Below are 21,984 nucleotides of genomic sequence, written 5' to 3'. Positions count from 1 at the left end.
AGCCAAACAACTGCCAGACTTCTGAGTGAGACCTTCCTAGACCAAGCAGCCCTTGGCCCATCTGCCAGCTGACCACAGATCCGAGGAAGCCAAATCAGGATCAACCAAACCTGGCCCAAGTTAGCAGCACTGCCCGGCTGAGCCATAGACCTGTGAGCAAAAGCAAATGCCTGTCGTGGTAAGTCATTAACTTCGGGTGACTTGTAACACAGCAAGAGCCAAGTGTTACACTTACTCAATTCAGTGAGAGGGCACAGCACACAGGATGGTGTAATACCACCCTTCGGGCGTCCACATACTCATTTATTCCACAGATCGTGGTTGAACTTCTGCTCTATAACAGGTACTGCTCCAAATTCTGAGGATGCAAGGTCCCTGCTCTCTTAGAGTTTGCATCCCAGTCTGGGAACACAAACCACAAATAAATAAATGAGTCAATAAAATAATAAAAATATCAGCTAGCAGTAATGCACAGAGCCGCTGAAAGGGCATATGATAAAGAGTAACGGTGTGGTTACTTTGGCTTTATGGCCAGGGAAGCCTTCCTTCTTGAAGAAAGATTTAACTTAGGCGAGAGGAGGTACAGAGCACAGAGGACTTTTAAGCCAGGAAAAGAATTAAGATTTTCATGTCAAATGCACTAAGTAAGCTATTATCACTTTTTAATTTAATTTAATTTTATTTTATTTTACTTTATTTTATTTTATTTTATTATTTATTTATTTATTTAATTTTTGAGAGAGAGAGAGAGAGAGAGAGAGAGAGAGAGAATGCATGAGAGGAGGAGAGGAGCAAAGTTAGAGGGAGAGAGAGAGAGAATCTTAAGCAGACTCCATGCTCAGCACAGAGCTTGACACGGGGCTTGATCCCACAACCATGAGATCATGACCTGAGCTGAAATCAAGAGTCAGACACTTAACCGACTGAGCCACCCAGGAACCCCTAGTTATCACTTTTTTGAAACAAGAGTATAACATAATGTGATTAATGTTTAAATGAATCCCGCTGGTGGCAGACATAGTTTTGTTGTTGTTTTTTAATGTTTATTGTGGAGGGAGAGAGAGACAGAGACAGAGTATGAGCAGGGGAGGGGCAGAGAGAGAGTGAGACACAGAATCCAAAGTAGGCTCCAGGCTCTGAGCTGTCAGCACAGAGCCCGACGCAGGGCTTGAATTCAGGAACCGTGAGATCATGACCTGAGCGGAAGTCAGACATGTAACCGACTGAGCCACCCTGGCTCTCCCAGACATAGAGCAGTCTTCAAGGGTCAAAAGTGGAAGAAGAAAATCAGTTAAGAAGCTCCTGCAATAACTTAGCTTGGGCCATGGTTATAGTAATTAAGATTAAGAGAAATATGGTTTAGGGGAAGAAATAATTGGTCTTGGGATGAGTTACGTGTGGAGTCAAAGGAGAGACTGGAATCCAGGGTTATGTCTAGATCTTTGTTCAGTCACTGGATGAACCAGGATGGAAGACATCAGAGGAAGGGCAGGCCTGAGGGCCTGGCTGCTTGAGTCTGGGACTTCCATCCGTTAGGACAGGGAGAGGCCAAGTGTGTGGGAAGCCACATGGGCCTAAAGTCCTAGGGAGGGGTCAGCACTGCAGAATAGGTTGGGGGTCACTGGCATGCACATGCCACAAGCGTTGGACTAGATGAGGTCACTGAGGACAGTAATTAGAGAAGCAGCACACACAAGTATAAGCCTTGGGACCCACCCCCACCGACGGGCCGAGCAGCTGAGAAGGCTCCCGCAAAACAGACTGAGAAGGAACAGAGAGTAAAGGAAGGGGCAAATGACAAGGGACACATGGTGTCACCAAAATCAAGAGGGCAAAATAGAGAGAAAGGAGGTTCTACTCTATGGTGTTGAATACTCCTGACTGATACAGAGGGCAGGAACCTTCCTGAAACCATTGAATTTGGCAAACGTTCAAATATCTTGTGCCCTCTCCAGGACAATGATACACCCCAAACATAAAATGGATTGTAAAATTATTCTCTAGTCTCTTTGTCAAAGCAGCCTTCTGTCACTGGATAGCTGAATTACTTAATACCAGCTGTCCCCGCTCCTCTTAATCTCTGTTCTCATAGGTTCAGTTATTCCTCAAATTTCATGATTTTCCAAAGGCCCAGAAATATGAAGACCCCTCAGGCGAATCCCTATAGGCTCTCTGGAATCTGTAAGTTTCATGAAAACAAAGATGGCCTCCATCCTGTTTACACGGTATCCCAGCAGCCACAGCAGTACCCACCCACAAATAAATTCTTAACAAAAGTTGAGTCCATGAATAAACATTAAATCCCATTTGACCTCCTATCATCCATACTGTACATGGCTTCTTCTGGTAACCAAGCTGCCACCACCTTATCCCCCTGTGGATAGATGTGAGGCATTTTTTCAATATTCTCCAAACTGAGGCTTCTCAGGGTTAGGATCCTGTCTCACTCTTCAATCTGTGTAGCATAAAGTGCTGCTCTAAGGCCAGTTTCCTGGTATTGCTAGTGACTTCTCTGATGTGGACTTCTCATTGGCTGACGAGACTTTCCTGGTGACCTGCCCATCCCCACAGTTGGGACAAATCGTATCCCTAAATTATGTCTGAGGGTCCCATCTCCCAGGACTTTACATTTAAGATTTCATAAGTGTTTCTTGCGGAATTTTTCAGCTGCTTTGTATTCAGTTCACACATATGCATGGTCTGTGTGGCTGGGTGCTAGGATGAGTCTGTGTCAGCTCGGCCCAAAATGTTGTCTGTGTCTAAAAGTCAAGGTTACAATGCCTAGCACCGATATCTGGGAGCATCCATGTGGCTTTTGGATCCCTGCAAGGGTATTACTTTTACCCTACAATTCTGACCTTGATGCTTGTGTGTGAATCAGTATCAGAGTTTGTGCTTCCAATAGTTCATTTGGACCCTCTCTCAGAGAGGGGCATTCAGTAACCATTCCAAATGCACCTAGAATAAATCAGCTGCTAATCTGAGGGCAACTCTGTTTCCCAGGACAAGCAGGTGTTAGGAGGCAGAGCACTGAAAAGTCAGCCTCAGTTGATCTGAACAAAAGGCCACCCTTTTTCACCTTTAAACTGATTTCACCTAGAATCATTAGGGTTTTGGCAACTTTTAAAGGCCTTGGTAATTATTCTGGGCTTACCCCTGTAACTTTCTGCTACCACTTTCTACCATAAATAACTCATATTTGCTTGGCCTGTGAAAGGAAATTATCGCAGAAACAAAATCAGATTTTAGCTGAAGTCAAGACACATATTAAATCTGATGCTTCACAGATGAATACAAGCCCCTCCACCTCCGACAGGCTTCTCCTGGCTGTGTGCAGACACTTAATAAATGCTTTTGATGAAGGTCCCTCTGTCTTAAAAGGAAATTAGATTGTTCTGACAATATCTCTTCATCGCTAAACTGCTGGTTATTATCCAGCAGCTTGTGATCTTCTAGGTGTTTGCAAATTGATTGTTTAATGTTTTGCATTCTTCTATGTCCACATTGCCAGGGTCAGCAGGCACATCTACAATTCCCAGTGTAGGTGATGTGTTTGTCCTTTGCTGGTCTTTGGGTGTTTCATTGAAAACACACACACACACACACACACACACACACACACACACTGTTTTGTTTCAAAACAATTTCCCAAGCTCTTCCTTCATTCACTTCTTTGTATTTACTGACTACCAAACATGTATGAACTAGCACTGGGCTAATCACTGGGGATACATTGGTATGCAAGACAGCATAAAATCCAGTGACTGTAATTTCAGATTGTAGTTAGGACCGTGGATAAAATAAACAGGTGCTATGATGGAAAATAAATGTGACAGCCTTTCTGAATAGGAGCATTTTAAGCTGAGCTCTGGAGAGTGCAAGAGGGAGGGACAGCCTTAAAAAGTGAGTAGAAGGAAGTGATGAATGCAAGGGCCCTGGGGTCTTCTTCTGGTCTAGCACCTAATGGAAGGCAAATGGGAGTGGACTTTGGAAAGAGGGTGAAATGAAGGTAAGGGGTGGTCATATTATCAGGAAGCTTACAGGTTGGGTGAACATCCATCCCAGTTTGCTAAGAACAGTCCTCGTTTAGACCGTTGTCCCTGAGTAATTACTGATAAGGCTCTTTATTCTCAAAAGTGTCCTGGTTTGCATAATAAATTATATGGCCATCCTATTTTTAAAGGGCAGGCCAAAGAGTTGGGATTTTATAATACGAAAGATAGAAAATCAGGAAGGATATTAAGCAGAGATATGAGAGAATTTGATTTGTGTTTCCAGACTGTTCCACCTGTAGTCTAAAGGGGGCCAAGCATGCAAGTGAGAGAGAGCTGTAGTAAGGCTACTGTAGTGACCCCGGGAAAAGTGGATGGTCAACAGAGAATCACATTTAGAAAATATCTTATGCAGGGATGCCTAGCTGGCTCAGTTGGTGGAGCGTGTGACCCTTGATCTCAGGAGTGTGGGTTTGAGCCCGCCCCATGTTGGGTGTAGAGATTATTCAAAAATAAAATCTTTAGAAAATGTATGTATCTTGGGGCGCCTGGGTGGCTCAGTCGGTTAAGCAGCCGACTTCGGCTCAGGTCACGATCTCACAGTCCGTGAGTTCGAGCCCCGCGTCGGGCTCTGTGCTGACAGCTCAGAGCCTGGAGCCTGTTTCAGATTCTGTGTTTCCATCTCTCTCTGACCCTCGCCCGTCCATGCTCTGTCTCTCTCTGTCTCAAAAATAAATAAACGTTAAAAAAAAATTAAAAAAAAAAAAAAGAAAATGTATGTATCTTATGTTAAGCAATAGTCTATCATCTTTTTTCTTTTCAAGCCCTCAGTGCTGGTTCCAGTAGACTAGACACTATGGTGCTCTGTGGAGGCCCCACCCCTTCGAGACTGAGCCCTCTCTTCCTCCAGCTGCCAAAAGTGTTAGCTCTTGATGGCTCACAGCTAAGTTCCTCCCCAGGAATTACAGAAGGGAGCTGCCTTACTCTAGGTTATGCCCCCTCCTGGGAATAGTGCACGTCTAATTAACTGGTTGGTATAGGGGTACAAAGGCCCCATCCCCTTGTCTCAACGTGGGACATCTTTGAAGGGCCATCCCAGCTCCAGAGCTCCAGGTAAAACCCACTGAGGCCTCTGTTGCGGGTGCATCACTGTTCAATCCCCTCACCCTCCAAACAGGGGCTGTTCCCACCGCACTGCCCCCAAAACACTTGCATGCAAATATCCACTGCAGAGTCTACTGCCTGGGGAACCTGGCCTACAATCCCAGTGTTAGCACAACTTTCCATTAAAATACGTCTTTGGTGTTACCTACCCTGACATCTCCACATCTAATCAGGAGGTAAAGCTTCCCTGGTGCTTTCTGCTGGGTATATAAAGAATCTTTTCCTATTGTCTTTTATGTCCTTTGTAAATTGAATCACCTACTTTGTTTTGACCTGGATAATTTTCTCTGCAAACAGTTGTACTGGTTCATGCTACTGGCTTCCTGTAAACTGGCACCCTTCCCACTTTTTGCTGCATTCCACATGCTTATTTCAGATCTTGCAAAACAACAGCTCTTCTTTAAACACCTTGATTTTTGATTACCTAAATTTAGTTTCTTCTTTTTGTACTTGAATTATTTCCTTAGGGAATGTAAAGATCGCATAAATTCCCCCTTTATTTCTTTTATTCATGAGATTATTCCTGGTATTTCTATACAGTAATTTGAAATCTATTGAATACTGAAATAAATTACAGTAGGACCCCATTCTTCATAGCTCATTATCACCAAGAATGCACTGCATCATGGATTAAATCATGCTCTCCCAAAACATAACCACAACCAACAAAAGATGGATGCTGGGTCATTAGAGGATAATAAGAGAGAGTCGGTAATCTTTACAAAGTAACACATCACATCTTCACTCCCTCACAGGCATAAGAGGGATAAACAAGCATGCAGGTGGGGGGGGGGGGTGCACCCTAGGAACGGGGAGGGGGACGTCCACACACTTTGAGCACAGGGGCTTGCTGATGCAACCTAGTGAGGTCTCTTAACTTGTTTCCAGTCACCCAGCCAGTTGAAGTTTCCCCATCCCCACCTTTGCTCATTGTGAAGAGCACGCGGGAGGAGGCAAAGACTTGCATATCTTATTTCTCCCCATTCATTCACTCAACAAATATTCTTGAGCACGTGCCATGGTGCTACGCCCAGGTAGCACTGTACTAGGCATAGAGCATGTTGGAAAACCATTCACGCTCCCTCCACCCCACCCCTACCACCGCCACCAATCATGACATACAATGTGTCTCTTGGTCCTGAATCCCAAAACAGTATAATAATAAAAATATTCCACTTTTTTGTTTTGCTTTTAACAAGTTTCCTTTCATTAAAAGTCAAAACTTCCATTTCAGGTTATCTGTCCTTAGCACAACTTCTACTGTGGAAATCTTTAATCCTCCAATTAAACTTTCCAGTTTTAGAAAGATTAGGTCAAAAAAAGTAGCTTCTTTAGTGGACCCAGAAGCAACCATTGTACCTAATACTTTTCAATCACTTGCTTTCACTTTTATTTCTGAAACATCGGTTATATGATGCACTTCTCACTTCCAGCTTATGTCATAGTAGAAAACATGTGGAAACCAGTTAGAACTTCAGCTCTTTAATTTATGAGTTGTTGGATCAGTGTCCTTAGTCTCTCAAAGCCTCAGTTTCCTCATCTGTCAAAGGGAAAGAACACATAATTTAAAGGATTTTATGAAGGTCAAAATGAATCCTGGCAGTAAAGGCTTGAACCATGCCTGACACGTGGTACATATTCTAACCATAGGTTCCCTTCATCTTTCCTGCCCAGAATGTCCATTCATTCATTCGACAAATTCATGTTGACGCTTAAATTGTGCAAGGCACTGCTTCAGGCCCTAAGGATATAAAATGGGAAAGTAGGACAAAGTACCTACTGTTATGCAGCTTCTATTCTAGTGGGAGGAGACAGACAGTAAATAAATAAAAACATAGCAGGCAGCGATAAGTGCTAGGATTAAAATTAATCAGGAAATACATGGGGTGTGGTTGTGCTTTATGTTGCGTGGTCAGGGAGGGCCTCTCTGGGGAAGTGAAGTTTGAGCTGCGACATAAACGACAAGAAGAAGTAAAGTCAACTGAACATGTGAAAGAGGAGCTCTCTAGAAAGAGGATGTAGCTAGTGGGAGCCCTCAAGAAGGAACGGACTTGGACAACTTTCTACAAGGAGTGGGAGAGTGGTGGGCAGAGGCCTGACCATTATGGGCTACTTGGTCAGAGGAAAGAGCTTGTATTTTCTTCTCAGTGCAATGAGGAGCCTGTGGAGAATTTAAAGCAAAGGAGGAACAGGCTCTGACCTACATGAGCTGAACCATCAGGAAGGATGGGCCAACAAGAGTAGAAGGAGGGAGATCATTTAGGAGGCTCTTGCGGTCACACAGGTAAGAGATGTTGGAGGCCTGGAGCACCATGGGGGCCACAGGGATGGTGAGAGGTACACAGGCGCTGGGGAGGCCTCAAAGCAACCGTCATCTACAGGTCTGCAGTTGGGCTGAATGGAGGAGAAAAGCAAGGGGCCAAGGAGGATTCCTAGGACTAGACTAGCCACAGAGGTGCCATTTACTGAGACAGAGGACACAGGGGCAGGAGCATATTTATGGGAGAAAATCAAGATTTCAGTGCTGGACATTAAAAGTTTGAGATGCCTCTTCAACATCTAAGGGAATATGACTACAAAGCAATACATAACAGAGTATATGAGTGTGGGTTTCCAAAATGGACCAGGGCTTAAGAATAGGGGTATACATTTGAGAGACATGACTCTAACGATGGTATTTAAAGCCACAGAACTGGATGAGATTCCCCAAAGTAAGGATGTGGATGGAGAAGAAGAGGAGTCAAGGTGCAGATCCCGAGGCAAAGCAACACTTAGGGGTCCAGCCGAGGATTCTAAGGAAGAAAAGCCAGTAGAGAAAAACCAAGAGGGTATGAAATTACAAAAGCCAAGAGAGTGTTAAGCAATGAGGGTATGACTTACAACTGCTACAGTCACTGGGCTTACTTCACAAGTACACCAGTATCAGGAAACCAGCATTATACCCAATCACCCACCTGTCAACCCCAGGAGCCACTTCAGCATTCACTCCTCAGATATATCAGTGTTATGGGTCGCACTGTGCCAATAAAATAAGTTATGTTGGAGTCCTCACCCCGGTACCTTAGAATGAGACCTAATTTAGAGATGGGGTCTTTACAGAGGTAATCGAGTTACAATGCGGCCATCAAGGTGGGTCCTAATTCAATATGGCCGGCGTCTTATAAAAAGAGGACAACAGAGATACACCCAACGCCCAGGGAGACCGCCAACGTGAAAACGAAGGCCGAGATCAGGTTGATGGAGCAGAAGACAAGGAACACCAAAGATGGTCAGCCAACCACCAGAAGCCGGGAGACAGGCAAACACCGACTCTCGCTCGCGGCCTCATGGCCTCCGGAAGGGCGCGATGTCTCAATTTTAGACCTCTCGTCAGAATTCCGAGCAAATAAATTTCTGTTAAGCCACCCAGTTTGTGACACTTTGGCCAGGCAGCTTCAGCAAACTAATACAGGCCTTCAGCACGCTGTCACAGCAGGGGTCTCCTCTCCAGGTGGGCAAAACACAAGCTAGGTTTCTGGGACAGTGTTAGCCACTGTGGGATCCCTCCGTGGGCTTTGTGCTCAGGGTTTGGAAGTGGAACTGTGTCGCCAGCCCTTGTAAGAACACCTGAAACACAGTCACACGAGGTGAGTAGTGTGAAGGCTACAAGCTTTAGGGTAAAAATGAAGCAATATGCTGGAGGGAAGCAAATCGGAGGGAGCATGTCTATTCAATACGGAAGAAGCGAGGAAACCTACCATCAAAGAAAGCATCATTGTTCGTGTGGCGTTCGGCCCCCAGAAGTAACCCCAGATGGGGGGGAAGGTCCCCCCCCTCCACTCTGCCTGCCCAAATGAAAGATGGCTTGTTTGGACAATGTACACACTTCGAAAGCCTCCTCTTTCACTCTGCCTATTTCTGTTCCCACAAGGCCCACAGTTTCTCTTTTTATCCTAAATTTATAAAATGCCAAAGAAAATATGACTTTTTAGAAGATTCAAAATCTGGAAAGTACCCTTAAGGTATTGCAGTTAAGCTGTTTTTGATGATAAGGAGCAGATACCCACAAATGCGTTCAACTCGGATTGGGGGCCAGGGGACTGAAGTCAGGAAGCCCCATGAGGTAGTAAGAGAGACATTCTGTTGAAACCAAGATCTTCTGTAATAAAAATAGATCACACTTACACAGCATGCCAGGCACCCTGATAAATGCTTTACGTGTGTTAGCTGATTTCTTCCTCACAATAGCCCTTTGAGGGAGATACTGTACTTCTCCCCACTATACAGATGAGGAAGCCAAGGTAAAAACAAAACAAAACAAAACAAAGAGTAAGTGCCAAGGTTAAAAGCTAGCAAGCAAGGAGCCAGGATTTGAACCAAAATGGGCAGGCTTCAAGGAATGTTCCTTTAAGTACTGGTTTATGCTACTCCATGGGAATCCAAATGGAATGGAAGCAGATTAAGGATTTTCCCTTTCTCCCTCCTTCCATCTAACTTTCTCCCCACTTCCTTCTCTCTCTCCTTCTCTCCCTCCACCCTCCTCTTCCAGTCTTCTCTTTACACCTCCCTCTGACTCTCTTAGTATTTCTCTTCCCCCTCTTTTGTGTGTATACTCTGTTCTCCTTTGCCTACCAACTAGTTTATTCTTTCTGTATGCTCTGTGTTGCCTTTTTGTACCCAACAGCTTCTACTTAATCCTAATTCCTACTCCCTTGTACCTACAGCCTGGACATGGCCCACTTTGGCTACTCCAAACTCACATTCGTCACTACCTCACTGGGATTTCTTAAGAATCCCAGCGCACAAAGTCCAATTGGATCTGTCCATGAGCTGCCCCCCAATCCAAATGGCTATGGCTACCTACTGAGTCATAGGGAATGAAATATGGCAGCCCACTCAGGGCAGCCACCAAGAATGATGCCTAGTAAGCAAAGTATCACCTTCATTTTTGACAGAAAAACTGTCTACTGATCACGTCTGTCACAGATAAGCCTGCCAGCCAAGTCCCCACCGCTCCCTGGCCCATGCCCGAGCATACGATGCCCCTGGTATAATAATGCTCACGCATGCTGTGCGTCTCTGTGCGATGTGGGTAGCTGATTGCAAGTGAATAAATGAGAATCTTGTCTGGCTCCTTCGAGAGAAGACAAATGGGCTGGAGTTGCGAGGCATATCGGAGAGAAGGGGAACCCAGGCATCAGGAGGAGGCAAAAGACAGAGAACCGCATCGTTCCGTGAAACTCATCAGAGACCTGCCCCTTCAACAAAGCAAGGTCTCCATCTGTCTTGGGAGTAAAAGCTGGACACCGGAAAAGAGAAGCTGCCTTGGTAAAAAGTCAAAGGGAACTCAGCCTAGGCCAGGGGTAAGCTCGTATTTGAACTAGAAAGAGAAATTCGATTCTTCTGGGAGAAAAGGAAAAGATGCTGAGCTACAAGGAGGCTGGGCTCACACAGCCAGATTAAGACATCTTGCCTAGAGCACATGGCATCTCTGTATCAGACTCCTGTAGTCCCCAAACAGTGAATCACTCTGTAAGAGACACCTGTACTCGCAGGCCTGGATACAGAAAGGTATGTAGAAAGCAAGTCTGCTAGCAATTTCTTTTTTTTAAAGGTGACTCTATTCCAAATAAAGTATTCAAATGATACATTATTATGTTTCCACATAATCCCTTAACAGATTTGAACAGGCTTATTATAGAGTTGGACAGGTGTTACTATCTTGCTTTATCCCAGCCTTCCACACCTTGCAAGATCATTCAGCCTTCCTCCTAGAAATTTTGCTCTCGTCTTTAATACACTGAATTACTGAAAATAGGTTTTCCATATACTTGGAGAGCAAAAATATTTTTCTCATTAAAAATAGAATCACAACAGGCACATAGATATCTAAACAAAGGGTACCCCAAATCTCATATCCGGACAGCGAATCTAGTTTTCAGGACTGCCACAAACATCTAAAAACTCCCCTACCGCTAAAGCAGGATTTATGGAACTAGTATAATGTGTTGATGATTAACCTTGTCAACTTACTTCTCGAATAACCCCTCCTCGTTTATGCCCTGGTAGTAAAAGATTCCCTTCTCCTATGCAGGAAGTCCAGAATGAAAAGTGGGTTGTTGCCATAGCAACAGAACACAAGGCAGAGAACTCCAGAGAAGGGGGAGGTCTCTATACCCAAGGCCACAGCCACAAGAAAGCCCCAGGCCCAGAGTGGTGGCAGCAAAGCGAAGCAACCTGCTATGACTTCACACTGCCAGATGGCCCGCTGTTGACACAGGGTTCCCCCCAACTGCTAATTATTTGCATAACTCTGGATCATTCATTCAAAGGAAAATAAGGAATTCACTTAAATATGCATTGATATACTTACCAGTTTTTCTCTTTGAACGGCGTAGCATTGGAAACTTTCTCCACAAACATTTAACACAGTGCCTTACACATAGAAGCTACTTAAGAGGGGTGTATGTAACAATTTACTGGGTCCCTTCTTGAGCCAGGTACTACTCAAGATACAGAAATGAAAAAGACAAGTTCCCTCTCCTCAGAGAGGGTAGACACGCGCATATAATCAAGATCCATATAACCTTACATGCCACCTTGATGCTACAGCCTTGCCCAAGGTGGGGGGAGGGGTGGGGGGGTTTCAGAAGACAGCCCTACCCTGGAGGAGAACAAGAAAGGGGAGCGAGGCGCAGAGGGTACGTGCCCCATACCGCATGATCTGAGTCCTGAGGATGATTGAAGAGCTAAGGGTGCTCGTTGATTGTTTGCTGTTTGTTTTTGTCTGCTCGCTCTGAGATACCCATGACAGACAGGATGGCAAGAGCGAAGGCCCAAAGGTAAACAGTAGCACGGTCCATGTCAAGAAAGCATAGGCAGTTTGCCGTCCGCGAACAGGAATGCGCAGGGCAGGGAAGGGCAGGAAGTGAAGCTGGACACACAGGTCACCAAGGCGTTGACGGAGCGTGGAAGTCCCTCCCCTGGGAGAGCCTGGACTGTGGTTTCTGGACAATGGAGGCACCGACTTGGCGAAGCCTGCTTTCTGGAAGGACTCTTTCGCAGCAGTATGGGGAACTGCTTAGCAGGTAACACCGTACTCAAGAGGGCCAGCTCCAACGGGGCTTCAGACATCCAGGCAAGAGACCATAAAAGCCTGAGTCAGAGTAGGGTATTAGGGATGGAAAGGGTGAGGATAGATTCTAGAAACATTGAGTAAGTAAAATCACATAGCTCCTCAGCATGACTCACCTCCCCAAATCCCTAAGACCCAAATCTCCATCCTCCTCTCCATACCAATTCGAACACTAAGAAAAACCTGGGCAAAGAAGGATAAGATTGGCAGCGACTGGTGCTCCTTCCATAGTACATGGCTTATACATTCATTGAACCACTTAAAATGATCACAGTCACTTTCAACCCTATTGGCTGAGTTGATGGACAGGCAAAAACATTTCTTTCGTGGATTTATTCCAGTACACTGTTTCCAATCATTATGGGTCATGGGGGTCAGAAACAGAAAGGAGATTTTTTAGAAAGATTCTGAACAATGTATCAGTGCCAACTCAGAGCGACAGACGAAACAAAACAGATAATGTTTTGCGCTGAGATAGGATCATTCCTTTGAGGTTCTCCTGGGTTCACAGTGAATATTAATTTTTAGAGCATTCCTATAAAGTAGACAAGTGGCAAAAGGGTTTGGCTCCATTTCAGTGGGGGAAAAAGGAAAAGATGCTAGTGCCTGGAGAGATGAACTGATTTATCAGAGGCGAGGCAGGCTGGAGGCAAGCCTAAGGACAGGGTTTGGGCTTCTCGGTTTCCTCTCCTGGTTTTATCATCTCAACCTGTCCTAATGAGGTTATTGTACTTAACATAGCCTGTCCAGATCTCATCTGAAAAGAGGAAGCAAAGACCTGGGTAATTTTCCAGATAATTTCTTTAAGAGGAAAAAAAGCAACCTCTCTTCCCTCCAAATTGTTTATAATTGATGCAATACAGGAAGTCTCACTGCTTTTTAATGAGTTCCCAAACTCAAATTGCGCCATTTAATTTTTTTTTTTTTTTGGAAATCTACATTTGCCTGAAATATCTCAGTAATTCGAGTAGAAAGGGAGGTTTTGCCTCAATTATGAAAATGACCTCAACTTGCTTCTTGGTGCAGCGATGGAACGAGAGGGCAGTGCACGGTATCCTGGCTGTAGGAAGCAAGCCCTTCCCCTGTGGCCTAGGATGGACCCCTTTTGGTGCTGAGATGGGGGCACAGGGAAACCCCGCGCTGGGGCTCGACACTGTGATCCTTTCCATTCTCCACTATAAATTCGTAGGTCATTTTGCATGTGCCAGGACTCCAGTGGACACTGCCTGCTTTGCTGAGCTTATACACAGCTGAAAATGTAAGACTTATGTTAGCGACTGGAAAAAAAATGACTCAGTTCTTACTAAAAGGTCAGCCTTGGATTCAGGTTTTATATACATATTGCATTGACGGGTAAACCGAGCTAGCAGTGATGAGGCGAGGAAAGGATTGCATTCCTTTTTTTTTTTTTTTTTTTTTTACCAAAGCACCCATCCCCACTCTTTGTCTCCAGTCCCGTTATCTGTCACGCTGCTTCTGTCCCGCCTCATTCAGCCACTCTCCCCTGGCTCTTTTTTTCTTGCACCTCTCGAGATAGAGTCACCTGCTTCTGGGCAAAAAGCCTGCCTTCCAGTGTGGTCCACGGGCAGCATTTGAGGTAAGGAGAAGGAGCCCTATCCTGAAGTAGCAGCTTTGGAGGTATACTGTGAGTCTATAGGAGGACCCCAAGAGTTTGCCTTTTCACCGGACAAAAGCTTCAGATCTTGACTATGAACAGAGGCAGCTCCTCTGGGCTGGTGTGCCGGCTGCCCTGCTGCTTCCAGCAGTCAGAAGAGCCACGGACCAAAGACGCTCGCCAGGCCACCCTGATGCCCAGCTGGAGTGCGTCCAGGTGTTCTCCACACGCTGCTCCCCTCCACCCTGCCAGGCTCCCTGCGCACACACCCTGCATGGAATTCGTGCTTTTCTGCAGGCACCCACCTCCCAAAAGGGGAGCCCCTTTCTGAGATTGAATCACTTCATTTTTACATCCTAAACAATTACACATGATTTCCCAAAACGTGAGAGGAGTCAGCAGACTCTCTCCAAATACTGGGCTGCAAGGCGGTAAAGGCAGGGGAAGGGGGGGGTGGTGTGTAGAGGAGGGAGGAGGGAGACGCATGGGGGAAGGAAGGCAGAGGCTCTGGAGTCTTTGTTTCTTTCCCATCTGGCTGGGAGCCAGGGGCGGAATCCAAGAGACCTATCCTTTGTCCACTGATCTGACGGCCGTCCCACGTTCCCACTCGGCAGAATCCAAGCAGAATGCATTCACACATTCACATCCATTGCTCAAAAGCTTACTGAGAAATCTAAGTCTTCCTGTGCCTAGTGGAAGCAGGATTTCTGTGCAGCGTATCTATTTTCAAGGTCACAGTAAAATGGAGAGTTCCACTCGCTCCGGTAGAGTCTGTCATTGTTAGCACTCTCCTAGTCCTCCAAGGAGACCAAAAGCATGTGCTCTGTGACTTTAAGGGAAGAGAGAATCCTTCCCAGGCTCTCTCTATCAAGTCTGGTTAGGTTTTAGCATGTAAAGTTCCAGGCCATAAATAATTCAAAAGGCATGAAGAAGATTTTCTTCATTCTCCATCTATCCCTGCACACAACACCCCCCTCCCCTTTCTGGCTTATAACAAATGCTAATTTAATCAACTGGCAGTAAATTGCACTGGTTGCTGACTCATGCCAGACACAGCCCCTGTGGACTTGACAGAGCTCTGCCATCCCATTTGGAAATGAACAATAAAGAAGTGCGGTCCTAAGCTGTCCACCTTTCTCCTTTTGTCCTCCTTTTGTCTCCTCCTTCTCCTTCTCCCTCCCCCAAAAAGGATCCTTCAGGAACGTGTGTCCCTGCCGTACATGCAGGCAGTTCACATCCCAGCCATGCTGTGGGCAAGGGTCTGTGCTCCGTGCAAGTCGTGTGGCCTCCCAGCTGCCCCTGGTGGTGGGGAGTCCCCAGGGCTCCTGAAGGCTGCTGGCTAGATAAAGTCTGAGCAGCAGGGGGAAGGAGGCGGGGGACCAAGAAGAAGGGTGGGAAGCAGAATGAGGCAGAAAGCCCTTGTTATCCAAGCTGTGAAAGTATGTGTGCCTCAAAGACTCTCGGAAACCCCATAGATAGTGCTGGGCTGAAAGCTGATTACCGGATGGAGTGTAGGCCCTTTTTACCTCACCGAGCCAGCAGGAGTGAGGATCTTGGACTCCTGGGGACAGCTGGGAATGGCAGGAACTCCCTTAGAGACAAGACAAGAGGAGCAGGTGGAGGCCCGGGGGCAGAGAGGATGGGACAGGAAGCAATGTCCCCAAAAGGAAATGACCAAGAGATAAGAAAATATCTATGGGAAGTCTAAAGTCCATTTCCTTTTCCTTTAGCTCTTTTACTTTAGCTATAAATATTTATCTTATAAAGAAGCCTTCTCCGTCCCCACCCCACAAGGATTCCTTGAAAACCGTCCCTGCCGAGATCATCCAAATATTTGCCGAGCACTAATGTATAGGAAGGAGATGGGAGGTTGTTTACTCTCTTGTCTTCAAATGGCCGCAAAGCACTTAGAGCGTTCGAGGCAGGATCGTGCTCGTTATTTTGTTTGCTCTCTCGTTCTGACCGCCCCTCCTGCAGTGCACATCTGATAGCACTGGGCCCCTTCTGCAGGCAGGCTGGGGTCCGTGCACGGCCACAGCTGACACTGTTTCCCCCAGACCCTGTCTCTGAGGTTTTGCACACAGTAGGTCTAACTGCTGCAAAATTAGGCATATTCTTTATTTTCATTACTTTTTAATTTTTTTAATGTTTGTTTATTTTTGACAGAGACAGAGACAGAGAGAGAGAGAGAGAATGAGCAGGGGAAGGACAGAGAAAGAGGGAGACACAGAATCCAAAGCAGATTCCAGGCTCTGAACTCTTAGCACAGACCTCGGTGCTGGGTTCAAACTCAAGAACCGTGAGATCATGACCTGAGCCAAAGTCGGACGTTTCGTTTAACCGACTTAGCCGCCCAGGCACCCCCCCGGCTTATTTTTTATTGAGCCAATGGAGTAACAGCAAAGCATCAGAACCTTCTAAAGGCTCTCACTCATCTGGTCACCAAAGCTTAGCCACAGTGCTGACTGTCCAAACCATTTTTTTTGGTCTGGAATCGTCAGAGTAGTTTTATGTGTAATTGTACCCCCGCCCCCCATTGGTTTATAAACTCCTCCTGTGGGGAGTTTTTATGTCTGCCACGAGGCTGATCATCCCTCCAGGACGGCAGCCCCATCCATCTCCGTTTCTTTGGCTCTTTCGTGGGTGTGCATGCATGCGTGTGCACGCAGACACATGTGTCTTAGGCCAACCGCGTTGTTTGCCTCTCCTTGAGTTTTTCTAGAAGGCTCCCTGCTGACAAACCAGACTGCATAATGGCAAAGCACTTTTGCCTTAGGACTTGGAGAATGCACAATCAACTTCCTGCAGGAAGCCCAGAAAGAGGAAGAAACAAAAGCCTTCCTGTCCTCCGGCACCCCGGTCCCTGCGCGATATTCTGTGCTTCTTTCTTCTAATTCACGGCTCCAAGATTTGGGGGTCACTGGGGAGCCAGGGAAGAATGGCCCAGCGTAGGGGAGGCTTTTGCGTCTGGCACACAGCATTCTAACGGACGTGCTTCAGTGCCAAGAGTGGAAGGCGTGGTTCACTTTGTCCTTATTTGACCAGAAGGCTCGGCATGGAATGCTGCCTCGGTGCCTCAGCTGTAAAGTCCTGGGGCGGTCGTAAATAAACGCAAGGCCTGGTATGGCTTCTTGGCTAAACGTTTGCACAGTAACTCAAATGAGGCAGCAGACATGAGTCAGGAGAGAAAAATAAGCTGAAGGCGGGGGGGGGGGGGGGGGGGGGGGGCAGGGAGCTTGGGCTTCTCAAGCTTGAGAGATGGTACTTTACCCGGAGACGCTCGCGGGGTCCCCAGGGACAGACTGCAAGCCCTCCCCCTCCACCGCACCACCTGCCAGAGCCATTTGCCAGCAGCCTATAAGCGCTGCTAAGTGAGCCAGTGGCTTGTCCATACCCCTTGCATGAGGCCAACCAGGACCTTGCACGTTGCCGAGAGGGGCAATAAAAAGACACTAAATATTTTATCTATTTTGATCATTCGCAATTTGAACGAGGGCTCATGTTCAAGCTGAGAACTTGACGCGGAGGGATAACACTGGACCTGCAAGGTTAGGTCCAGTGGAAATGTGAAAAGACAATAGTAATTTCATTCCAGTGGCCATTGTTACGTGTTGAGTAGTCAGTGGATCACCAGATTTATCCTTGCCTCCCAGAGGCAGGAGGCCAGCAGCTGGTGGGCAGAGGTTATTAAGCTTCCCTGGTATGCTTTGTTTTCTCTACTGGGGACAGTGAAAGGAAGGGCTTCTTCCAGCCTCTACGTGCTACCCACCCAGGGTCTGAAATAAAAGTATGTGCTGAATGAATGATTGCATTCCTTCCTTTATCATTCATAATAAAATCCAGGGCTGCCCAGAACTTGTGCTTCTCCATTTTAAGTCTGTCTCCCTCCACTCGCTCAACTTCAATCACGTTAACCTGCTCCAGCTGTCATAAAAAAGTACCACGGACCTGCTGGCTTCCACAATAGAAACTCATTTTGTCACAGCTCTGGAGGCTGGACGTCCAAGATCAAGGTGTCAGCAGGATTGATTTCTCCGGAGGCTTCTCTCTGGCTGGTAGATGGCCGCTTTCTCCTGTCTTCACCTGGTCTCCTGGGTGTGTAAGGAGACTAGTCCCAGGGGATTAGGGCCCTCCCCTATGACCTTATCTCTCCTTAATTACCCTTTTGAAGGCCGTGTTTCCAAATGCAGTAGCATTATGAGGTCCTAGGAGTTACACTTCACCATATGAATTTGAGGAGGACACAAGTCAGCCCCTAACGACAATTACGACTTTTGTGTCTCAGGACCAAGGACGATAGTCTCCATCTGCATAAACATTTTGGAAAACGCAGCCCCTGTCCCTGACACAGACAGACCCAGGATCTGCCCTGCTGTCTACTGACCCGAAGGCACCACCCGCCCACCCACCCTCCAAGACGAGACCAAACAATTCCACAGCATTTCAGGTAGTAGTAACAGAAAAGAAGGCATTTTTCGAAGTACTAATTTTCCAGTCCGTTGCTTCCCTGGTGAAGGAGGGAGGACAGCAGGATTAAGTATTCTGGGGGCCTATCAACCCCTTGCCCTATATTTCTCTGTTCCCACCAGCAGATTGCCTCACATTGGGGGCCTGTCCCCTTGCAGGAAGGTGGCTTCTGCCTGGCTGCCTCTGGAGCAACACCACACCTGAGCAGTCTCTTTTGGTCACAGAATGAGGTTCCATTTGTTTTGAACATAAATGGGGATTCAGCATTTGACCAACCCAAGTTGTCGGGAAACTCCAAATATCAGGTTTACACCTGACTCCATTGCGTCTTGTTCTTCCTCCAGGAACCCAGCAGCCTTATCACCATTTCTCAGGCCAAAAGTCACCTGACAGAGCCTCTTTTCCTACTTGCTGAAGCGAAAGGCTGTCCCTTTTGAAACTTATACCTGGTAGGAAAGTCAACATCCACCCTTTTCCAGGACAGGGATGCTGAGAGCTCTCAGGCAGTGATTTTTGGCCTCATCGCTACCGAAGAGTGAAATGGATAAGAGTCAACAAAGAATATTCCTATGTCATTTTTTAATGCTTCAAATCTCCCCTTTAAAATTGTTCTGGTCCTAAATGCATGCTCCGTGTGTGTGTGTGTGTGTGTGTGTGTGTGTGTGTGTGTGTGCGCACGCGCGCGCACGCATCCTGCTGTTGTGTTGTTGTTGCTTGACATCCTCCTCTGAGCCTGCATGCTGGAGGCATGACAAATTTGGTCTTTCAATTCATATGCCCATTTGAATTCTAGAAACGCACACTGGTAGGTTTTAAGAGCATCTCCTGGTAAGTTAAGTCAGAGGTAGATACTGATATAAACTCGAGCAGACAAGGAAAAGTAATTGTAAGAAAGGAGTGCGAAAATATCTCCCATTCATCTCCTTCTTAGCTCATAATTCAAGCCCACATTTCTAGAGATTACAAAATATTACAACAAGAAAGTCTTAAATGACCAAGACTCCAAGCCAAAGAGTCTAACCCCAATGAACAAATGCTCTTTGCTTATCCACTGACTACACATAGTCAGTGTAGAGCTGTACCTGGGGCAATGGTTGGACATGCCCTTCTCTGTCCTCTGGTATTGTGGAATCAGAGTATGGAAACAGACACACAAACCATAATTAATGATGGAAATCAGAAAAAGCTGGTGGTTCCAACTAAGTGGGACAGACTCTCAGTGCTATTGGGTTTTGGAGGTGGGAATGATGGGCACAGTGAAAGGGTCTCAGAGGAGGTGCTACGTGAGCCAGATTAGGGGCTTGGATCTGGTCCTGAAGGCAGCATGGGCTCACTGAAGGCCTTCGGGCAGGGAAATGACATTATAACAAACCTGGTGTCAGAGGTGAGTACCCCGGCACAGAATGCACTGGGGCCGGTGAGAAGCAAGGCTGAGAAACCAGTTTGCAGGCTCTGGCAGTGGCCCAGGCACCAGCAACTCCCACCTGAGCTGAGGGTTGGCGAGGGAGAGACAGATGCTCAGGCGCCGTGAAGAAGAACAAGAGAACATTGGACAGGGTCCAGGGTCCGGGGTCCTGTTCACTGGCCAGCTCTCATAGGAGGACAGCTGTCCAGAGGGATGTTTTAGTCCTGGCTGGGCTGCTTTCTCACCTCCACCCCTTCCCCACACCCTAGAGACACCAGAATCACCCAGCTCCCCAGTGGGAGTCCCATGCCATCCCAAGAATGCAGCCCTGCCCTCCCTGAAGAGACAGAAAGAATGTTCAGGGCACAGGGATGAATTATGTCAGGCCAGTTTTCAGACAACTCCCATTGCTCCCTCTTGGCTGTTGTAATCTCTTCAGTTTCAACCCCAAAACCAGACCTCCGCCCTGATTTTACCGAAATGGACCTAGTCTGGCTATGACCTTGGATCATTCAGACTTCAGATCACATACCTCTGTCCCCTGTTGAGAGTTTTGAAGTGATTTTTTGTTGACCCTGTTAAGCATCCAGTGTCTTCTCTTCCCCTTCCAACAACCCTTATTTCTATTTGAATCTCACACATGATCTTGGGGCTCGTGTGGTCTAGGTTAAGCTCAGAAGGGCATCCCATCCACCTGCACTTGTTGACATATTTAAGCTCCTGGCTCAAATGTTCCCTGAAGCCAGACACCTCTAAACTTTTCATTTGTATGAAATAACTTTCCTTTCTTGTCTGACTTCTGTATTTTGTTCCTTGAACTTAAAAAGCACCTGGCACAGGTTCCCCCATTTAATTGTGTCACTGTGGGAAGGACTTTGGGAAGGAAGGCAGAGAGAGCACTGTCCCTTGAGGTCCAACTTTTGCATGAACTGGAAGAGTGACCTTTGTCAATGCTCTTTGTCTCTCTAGGTTCAGTTTCTTCAGTGGTAACCTGAGGGGTCAGACAAGCCAATCTCTACCGATCCTTTCCTTTTAGCGCTAGCAACCTGACTCCACGGGCCCCACCGTGTTGCTGAAGCCCTAGAAAACCTGACCATTTACTTCCTGATCTGCCCTTTCAAGGTGGTCTCGCCACTGTCTCCCTGTAACCCCCACCATGACCTATGGACACCAGGTGGACTGCCCTTTCAAAGAGGCTGAGGAGTCAAACGTGGTTCCAGCATTTTCAACACATGTGGACAAGGATTGACAGCGTGAACAGAAATTAAGCACCAGTGTTCTCCTTCTCTGTGGGGGGCAGAGAGATACTGGGGAGAGGCAGGATGGCATGGGTTGGGGATAGAAAGCAAAGTCACTCGTAGGCATATTGAACTGGGGTGAGGGGGAGAGAGCCCGAACGGAATGTTCAACTATCTGTTGGAGATTCCACACTAGAGGCGAGGTTCCCAAACTTGAGCATAAAAATAACCAGGTGAATCTGAGGCGGGTGTAGATTAACGAAGGGCCAGAGCTGGAAAGATGGACCCTCCCCAAGATATTCTGATGGAGATAGTGACAGAGAGGTGAGAGCTGCAACTGGGGGCGTAGGGAGAAAGAAGAAAAGAGTCTGAGGGACTTAAACCTGACAGACACCATGTTTTATGAGGAAAAGTTCAATAGAAGTGAAGGAGGAAACAGAGAAGGGAACTAATTTCTTTCTTTTTTTTTTTTTTTTTTTGAATGTTTATTGTTGAGAGAGAGACAGAGCATGAGCAGGGAGGGGCAGAGAGAGAGGGAGACACAGAATCTGAAGCAGGCTCCAGGCTCTGAGCTGTCAGCACAGAGCCCGATGTGGGGCTCGAACCCACGGGCCGTGAGATCATGACCTGAGCCGAAGTCAGACGCTCAACCGACTGAGCCACCCAGGCGCCCGAGAAGGGAACTAATTTCTAGAGCTGTTGCTACATGTCAGCCTCTTCCCATGCATTGATGTGTAGAAAACTGAGAATAAGGGCAAGGAAGCCAAGGAGGAAAAGCACAGCCCAGGACAGGCATCCTTGGCTTCTGTAATGGAGCAGGGGGGACCGTGCAGAAGAGGGGCAGTAAAGCTGAGTCCGGGTCAGGTCAGCAGTGCCCAGATCCTAGTGCACTCCCAGAATGATGGATCCTGCTCTTCGGCATTAGAGATGTTGACCGATCATCTGGATGCCCTGCGTCACACCCCCTCACTTCAACTCGGACTCAACTC

The 21,984-nt window shown here is 46.8% G+C and overlaps 1 non-coding gene across 1 annotated transcript; it reads right to left on the bottom strand.

Moving 5' to 3' along the window:
- Positions 1-21,579: 21,579 nt before the first annotated feature.
- Positions 21,580-21,664, bottom strand: TRNAR-UCG (transfer RNA arginine (anticodon UCG)). Its single transcript has one exon. It is a non-coding gene; the product is annotated as a tRNA-Arg (tRNA).
- Between the last annotated feature and the right edge of the window lie 320 nt (positions 21,665-21,984).

The sequence above is a fragment of the Panthera pardus genome, unplaced genomic scaffold (assembly GCF_024362965.1).
Source record: "Panthera pardus isolate Hobbes unplaced genomic scaffold, ASM2436296v1 HiC_scaffold_10, whole genome shotgun sequence".
In the NCBI taxonomy this organism is placed as follows: domain Eukaryota; kingdom Metazoa; phylum Chordata; class Mammalia; order Carnivora; family Felidae; genus Panthera; species Panthera pardus.
Note: the sequence above shows the minus strand (reverse complement) of the source record. Positions and strands in the feature narration are given on the sequence as shown.